This window comes from Tachyglossus aculeatus, chromosome 21 (genome assembly GCF_015852505.1).
Source record: "Tachyglossus aculeatus isolate mTacAcu1 chromosome 21, mTacAcu1.pri, whole genome shotgun sequence".
Taxonomy (NCBI): domain Eukaryota; kingdom Metazoa; phylum Chordata; class Mammalia; order Monotremata; family Tachyglossidae; genus Tachyglossus; species Tachyglossus aculeatus.
Window position 1 is genome coordinate 4,562,667 of NC_052086.1, and position 7,379 is coordinate 4,570,045.

Here is a 7,379-nt window from a genome sequence, read left to right on the forward strand (position 1 = left end):
GGCTCAGGACCCCTGAGCCGTGCACTCCCACCATCCTCCAGGGATGCCGGAGACCCCACCACCTTCTGCCCGTCCCCCTTCTGGCCTCCGCCCGACCGTGCCCCGATGATGCCGACGCCATAGTCCCAGTTTGATTCCTTCACCACCCCCGGCTCACCCGAGGGGTTACCCGCCTCGCTGGCCGCCCAGCTACTCTACGCCCACCGCAACCCGGGGCCAAGCCGGTCGGGAAGAAGAATCCAGCCAGGAGCGAGGGACCCACCCAATGTCCCTGGTAGCCAGGTGGGGGAAAGGGCTCATCTCAACGACCGTCTTCCCGAGAGGAGTCACGGAAAAGTGCAGGGGGGAGAACTGCTCTGCCACCCTCTACCAGCACCTTCCAGAATTGAGGAATCCCTTCTGCCTCCGGATGTTGGAGCTATGCTGTCTCAGCCTCTCATGGGAACACCCACCAGTCAACTCTCCAGGGAGGCGGGAACAAGCATCTCTCCCGGGCTGAGAGTACCGGCATAGAGTCCCGGGGGACGGGCCACACCTGGGGGGAAGATGCTGGTACCCGCATTTCCCAATAGGACCTGCCAGCCGATAGAATCCAATTTGGGGACTCTTGGCATTCCTCCCTGGGGGTATTAGTATCGCCTGTCCATCCCACCCCATTGCCGGCCCGTTGGAGCATCTCCTGGCATGTCCGTGTGTTTCCAGGCTGGTCCCCGGGAGATGGACACTGTCTCCACCTACGTGGCCAGTGAGCCCAACCTGGATTGTTATTTACAGAGAGAAAACCGCACGTGGAACCGTCTGCGGCCCTCGAGCACGGACTTCAAGGCATCCAGGCTGTGCGTCGGGGCTGGGGGGAGGATTTAAATTCCTTGGTAGTGATTGTGTGTGAGTGTGTGTGAGTGTGTGCGTGTGTGTGTTACTTTGAGTTCTCTGAAGCTTTGTAAACGATCCCAGTGATTCCTCGAGCAGGCCTCGTCTCCCTCGACCGCTTCCGAGGGGGTTGGAATTGGAGCCTTTCCTGAATCTCTCCAGGATCCCGCATCCTCCGCCACGTCGAGGTGTGAGGAGACCGACTCCGCCCCCCGCCCTTCCCCTCCCCGGGCGGCCGTGGGCCTCGAGGATGATGGGAAGACACGCGAGACCCTTTTGGGCTCCGGAAGGGGATGCAGCATGCACTGAAAATGAGCGCACAGTATTTCGCCACTAATGAACAATGTTTTACAAGGTCTAATTAAAAAGAAAATCTTTAGAACCAAAGAGAATCGGCCTCCTGTTTATCTCTGGTCTGGGTTCCGTTTGCCATCGCCACCTAAGGACCACGATGCGGTGACATCTGCCCAAGCCCACAGAGCAGGCAGGCGGCGGAGCTGGGATTTGAACCCAAGTCCTTCTGCCTCTCAGGCCTGGGCTGTAGCCATTAGGCCACGTTAGTCTTTTTGCTCTGCTCTCCCCCTGACGTTGTCCGCCTTGTTTCTGCCCATACCCGCTCCACCCTCCGCCTGCCTTCAACGGTGAAAGGGTTAGCCATTTCTGCTAAGAAGAAGGACCCGGAGTTTAGCTGGCTGTTCCGTCTGGGTTAGCCACAGGGCCAGTTCTTTCAACTTGCCCAAGCATGAGGCAAGGGTGACAACAAGTGCCGTGAGCAGAATCTTGCTTCAATGTCAGGGGATTTCTCAAATTCTTCCAATTGCAAGAGGAAAAAGATTCGTCCTCAGTTGAACCACTCAAGCACCGTTTGACCTTGGGCAAGTCACTTCACTTCCCTGGGTCTCAGTTACCTCATCTGTTAAGTGGGGAAAAGAGTCTGAATCCCATGTGGGACTTGGACTGTGTCCAACCTGATTAACTTCTATCTACCCCAGCACTTAGAACAATGCTTGGCACATAATAAGCGCTTAACAAGTACCATAATGATTAATTATTATTGTTATTAGTGGTACCACACTGTCTCTTCCCACGTTTCCAGCTCCCATTTACAGACGGCGTGAGGGGCTTGAAGCCGAGGTAGAAATGATGACTTCCCACGTCAGCGGACTTGGGTCCACTTGAAAGTCCCCCCTTCTAGACTGTGAACCCACTGTTGGGTAAGGACCATCTCTATATGGTGCCAACTTGTACTTCCCCAGCGCTTAGTACAGTGCTCTGCACACAGTAAGTGCTCAATAAATACGATTGATTGATTGATAGTCAAGCGTGGTAAAGGCTGGGCGCTTGTGGCCAGAACAATTCTGACGCAGGCCACTGGCTGATTGGGTCTGAAAGCTTCAGGAAGCAGTGTAGCCTAGTGGAAAGCACCCGGCCCTGGAGTCGGAGGACCAGGGTTCTAGTCCCGGGTCTACCATTTTCCTACTGTGTGACCTTCGGGCAAGCCACTTCACTTCTCTGTGCCTCTGGTTCTTCATTTGAAAAGCGGGGATTTTCACATCCTGTTTTCCCTCCTGCTTAGACTGTGAGTCCCATATGGGACAGAGACTGTGTCCGACCTGATTACCTTGTATCTAACACCGTAGTCCCCTCTCAGGGTCGCACCTGGAGAGTTTCCAGTACTCTACCAGTCTCGACTACAGGAGGGAGAGTGAAGTAGAGGCGTATCCATTCCATTCCTAGCTTGGCCAGTGGCTAGCCAGTGGAAAACCATCTGCTACAAGTCAAAACTCCCCTGTGCTGGGCAGCGGCGGCACGGGAGAGAGTCGAGGGCAGAGACTCGAGTTGACCGCGCGGAAGGAGGCAATGGTAAACCACTTCTGTATTTTTACCAAGAAAACTCTGTGGATCCACTACCAGAACGATTGCAGATGGAAGTGGGGCGTTCTGACCAAGGTGGGTCCATGATGTTTCTATGGGTCTGAGACGGATCGGTGCCGTAAGACAAGACCACCTTAGTAAATGCTTATCAAATACCGTAATTATTCATTAATAATTTGATGCTGACCTTCTGGCTTTCAGCCTGAGAGGCATCCCTCTTAGGGAAAGACCACCATATTGCTTTTTTATGATATCTTTTAATCAACATATTTATGGAGCGCTTACTTTGTGCCCGGCATAAGCACTTAACAAGTACCAAAAAGAAAATACTGTAAAAAAGAAACAAGCGAGGCTCCAGTGCCGTCGTGAACAGTCTTCCCAAGTGAAATGAAGGAGTTTGATCTGGGCACAGGACGGTAGTTGTGGTTCAGTTGTAATAATACAAACCATTGCCCCCAGGAGCGGGCTTGGTTCCAACAAAAGCAGTCTATTTCATCCTGGTATTTATTGAGTGCCTCCTGAGGCAATGCACTGTCATGTTTTAGTGGATATAACCCAGGCCCGGAAGTCAGAAGGACTTGGTTTCTAATCCCATCTTGGTCATATGTCTGCAGTGTGACCTTGAGTGAGTCACTTCACTTATCTGGGCCTCAGTTCCCTCAATTGTAAAATGGGGTTAAGAGTGTAAGCCCCATGTGGGACAGGGACTGGGTCCAACTTGATTAACTGGAGAAGAAGCATGGCTCAGTGGAAAGAAGACAGGCTTGGGAGTCCGAGGTCATGGGTTCTAATCCCGGGTCTACCACTTTTTAGCTGTGTGACTTTAGGCAAGTCGCTTAACTTCTTGGTGCCTCAGTTACCTCGTCTGTAAAATGGGGATTAAGACTGTGAGCCCCACGTGGAACAACCTGATCAGCTTGTACCCCCCCCCAGCGCTTAGAACAGTGCTTTGCACGTAGTAAGTGCTTAACAAATGCCATCATTATTATTATTATTATTAATGTGTTTCTACCCCAGCTCTTAGAGCAGTGCTTAACGCTTAGTAATCGCTTAACAAACACCATTATTATTAGTAGTAGTAATTACATTTAAGTCATCAGGAAGGAGAGAGGCAGCATGACCTGGTGGATAGAAACCGGGCCTTGAAGTCAGAAGGACCTGGATTCTAATCCTGGGCCCGGAGATCCAGATTGGAGCGTGCACAAAAGGCAGCTTTCTCCATCAGTCTCTGGAGTTCTCTGTGCCTCCGACACTGAGGTCCCTGGTTCTGATGTCGGCACCGGAAAGGTCGGGATTCGGGGCAGGTGGTCGTCGGCTTCTAGGGACACCGTCCTCCCGATGTGGGGGCCAGACGGGTGTCGGACTGGGTCGGTTTGGGATCACCAGCCCCCCGTTTCCCTGTCCCCCCACAACCAAAGAATCACGTGCCCGAGCGGCCAGACTCGCTTGGAGAAGCAGCGTAGTGTAGTGGATCAATCAATCAATCAATCAATCTTATTTATTGAGCACTTACTGTGTGCAGAGCACTGTACTAAGCGCTTGGGGTGTACAAGCTGGCAGCATATAGAGATAGTCCCTACCCAACAGTGGGCTCACAGTCTAGAAGGGGGAGACAGAGAACAAAACCAAGCATACTAACAAAATAAATAGAATAGATAGGTACAAGTAAAATAAATAAATAGAGTAATAAATATGTACAAACGTATATACATATATACAGGTGCTGTGGGGAAGGGAAGGAGGTAAGATGTGGGGGATGGAGAGGGGGTCGAGGGGGAGAGGAAGGAAGGGGCTCAGTCTGGGAAGGCCTCCTGGAGGAGGTGAGCTCTCAGCAGGGCCTTGAAGGGAGGAAGAGAGCTAGCTTGGCGGATGGGCAGAGGGAGGGCATTCCAGGCCCGGGGGAGGACATGGGCCGGGGGTCGATGGCGGGACAGGAGGGCTGAGTAGGTGCGAATGAGGTTGTCGTTAATGTAACTTGGTGATAACAAGGGCCTTTTTCCCGGGGTGGGGGGCAGAGATGGGGAGAGTCAGTCAGGACCGGACCCGGATAGTACAGTACCGTGCACACAGTAAGCGCTCAAAAAAATATGATTGAATGAATGTTAGAACCCGGGCCTGGGAGGCAGAGGACCCGGGTTCTGATCCTGACTCCAGCTCCTGTCTGCTCTGTGACTTAGGCAGGTCACTTCACTTCTCTGTGCCTCAATTAGTACACCCCGCCACTTAGTACAGTGCCTGGCACATAGCGCTTAAGAAATACCATAAATACTATGTATATTTTTATTATTTCATCCTGCTTAAACAAATATGATAACAGGGTATACTCTGTCAGATTATAGTGTATTACCCATATTTTCTCACATGTCTGCTGTGGCTGTTCTTCACAGGAGAGAGGGAAAGTTGAGTTCTGCTGGAAAGGGAATGAAATTCCATGTCTGGACAGTGGGTTTGTAAACGCATCAGTCTACTGGCTCTTTGAGGTGTGGGGAAAAACCAAGAACCGTGGGCATTACGCTGCTAAATGTTATACCTGTTTCACTGAGCCTTGCGGAGCCGCCGCTCCCAACACCTAGATTTTTAAAGAACAAAAAGGCAGTATCTTTGCTGTGAGATGTCATCTCTAATTTGCTGGCTTCCCTGCTTTGCACATAGTAAGCGCTTAACAAATACCATCATTATTATTATTCCCTGTCTACCTCACAGAGTATTCGATGGACAGATGTGTTTTTATATTGTCCATCCGGAGGGTCTCTTATTTGCAGAAAAGCGGTTGAAACTGTGCCTAAGGACCCCAGTGGGCACTGGCATGTCTTCCAGAGGATTTTTTGCAGGACAAAGATGCTGGTCCCAAAGAGACCAATGCAGCGTGGCCTAGTGGGTAAACCACAGCCCTGGGAGTCAGAAGGACGTGGGTTCTACTCCTGCTTCCTCCACTTGTCTGCTTTGTGACCTTGGGCAAGGCGCTTCACATCTCTGGACCTCGGTTACCTCAGCTGTAGAACGGGGTTAAGATTGGGAGCCCTGTGTGGGACAGGGACAGTGTCCAATCCGATTGGCTTGGATCTATCCCAGCGTTTCTTGCAGTGCCTGGCACATAGTGATGTAAAAAAGGGAGCAATTGTGCCCGAGGCAAGGTGGGAAAGAGAGCCTGACCCCCAGGGAGTGTCAACCCGGGAAAGGAAGTGCTGGCAGCGGGGGGCAAGATGGTGGGCAGTGTGTTGTTGGACCGGGACCCTCGCCCTCATTCATTACATCTGCTAACTTTCTTGTACTCTCCAAAGTGCTTAGGACGGTGCCCAGCCCAGAGTAAGTGCTCCAAAAGTACTCTCGGCTGATTGAGACGACTGGAGCTGATGCTGCCCACTCCAAGGGCCGGGGGAAGGAGGGAGGACCTCCCCCGGGCCACGGGGACTGGAACATGCTGGGAGAATTTCCCTGTCCCGCCATCACTGAGGCAGCTGTGCCTGACCCCGGCCACAGAGTCAGCGCCGCCTGGGACAATCCCTTCAGTGATGGACGCCCGGGGGGCCCGGAGGTCTCTGGGGTTGGGGCTGAGTGGCCGCCATCCCCTGCCCATGCTGCTCCACGGCTCCCATTGATGGCTGGGCCCCGACCGAGAGGAGGGGTGGTGGGCGCCTCCCCGGCCCCTGGCCCTATTGAAGTGAAGTGGGACGGACGGAATCCAGGTGGCAGACCTGCTGCCTCAGCGCCGGAAAAAATGCTGGCCTGGCCAGGGAGCGGACATAAATAGTCGCCCGGGCTGGGCCCAGGGCCAGCGCTCCGGACATCCTGCCATCTCGTTCTGCCCAGGGACAAGACATCGCAGAGCCAGGTACCATCTCTGAGAGGCTTCGACTTCAGGGGGGCTTTAGTTGGACGGGGGTGGCCTACACCATTCTCCCGCCCTCCGGGTCTCCCACTGGGCCGGCTCCATCTTGGGCGGTCTTGGATTGGGTGGGGGCCGGCTAGGGTCTCTAGGGACTCCAATTTGCGGGGAGTCTTCGATTGGGTGGAGGCAGGCTGGACCATTCATTCATTCGTTCGTTCAATCGTATTAAGTGCTTACTGTGTGCAGAGCGCTGTAGTAAGCACTTGGGAGAGGACAGTATAACAATCAACAGACACATTCCCAGCCCACAACGAGCTTACAGCCTAGAGAAGGAGGGGCTCCCACTGGATTTGCTCCATTTTGGGGGGTGGTCTTTGATTGGGCTGGGGCGGGCTGGACCCCTACCGGGTTTAGGGTTTATATTGTGCTCTCCCAGGCATTTAGTACAGTGCTGTGGACCCACTAAGCGCTCAACACATATCAGTAATCAATTGATTCCCAGGGGAGTGGGAAGCTCTGCAGTCATTCCGGTGACTGGGTGGGGGTGGGGGTGGGGAGTCCCCCACTGGGTAGTGGGGTGGAGACTGACCCCCCAGGGGAAGTTAGCCCCCACACCCGGAGTGAGTTTTGAGAGACGCCAGCTGTCTCTAGGACCCAACCCCCGGCCATGTATGGGGAAGGGGGAGGGGAGAGGTGGACCCCAGGGGGGCTGGGAGGTGTGGGATGACACCTCAGGCCGGACCCCCATCCCCGGGTCACTGAAGTAGCTGCTCTTCCTTGGATTGGTCACAGGCTCTTCGCGGAG

The 7,379-nt window shown here is 53.6% G+C and overlaps 1 non-coding gene across 1 annotated transcript; it reads left to right on the plus strand.

Annotated features, from left to right (window-relative positions):
* Positions 1-2,511: 2,511 nt before the first annotated feature.
* LOC119942958 lies at positions 2,512-2,649 on the plus strand. Its single transcript, XR_005455450.1, has one exon. It is a non-coding gene; the product is annotated as a small nucleolar RNA SNORA7 (small nucleolar RNA).
* Positions 2,650-7,379: the final 4,730 nt, after the last annotated feature.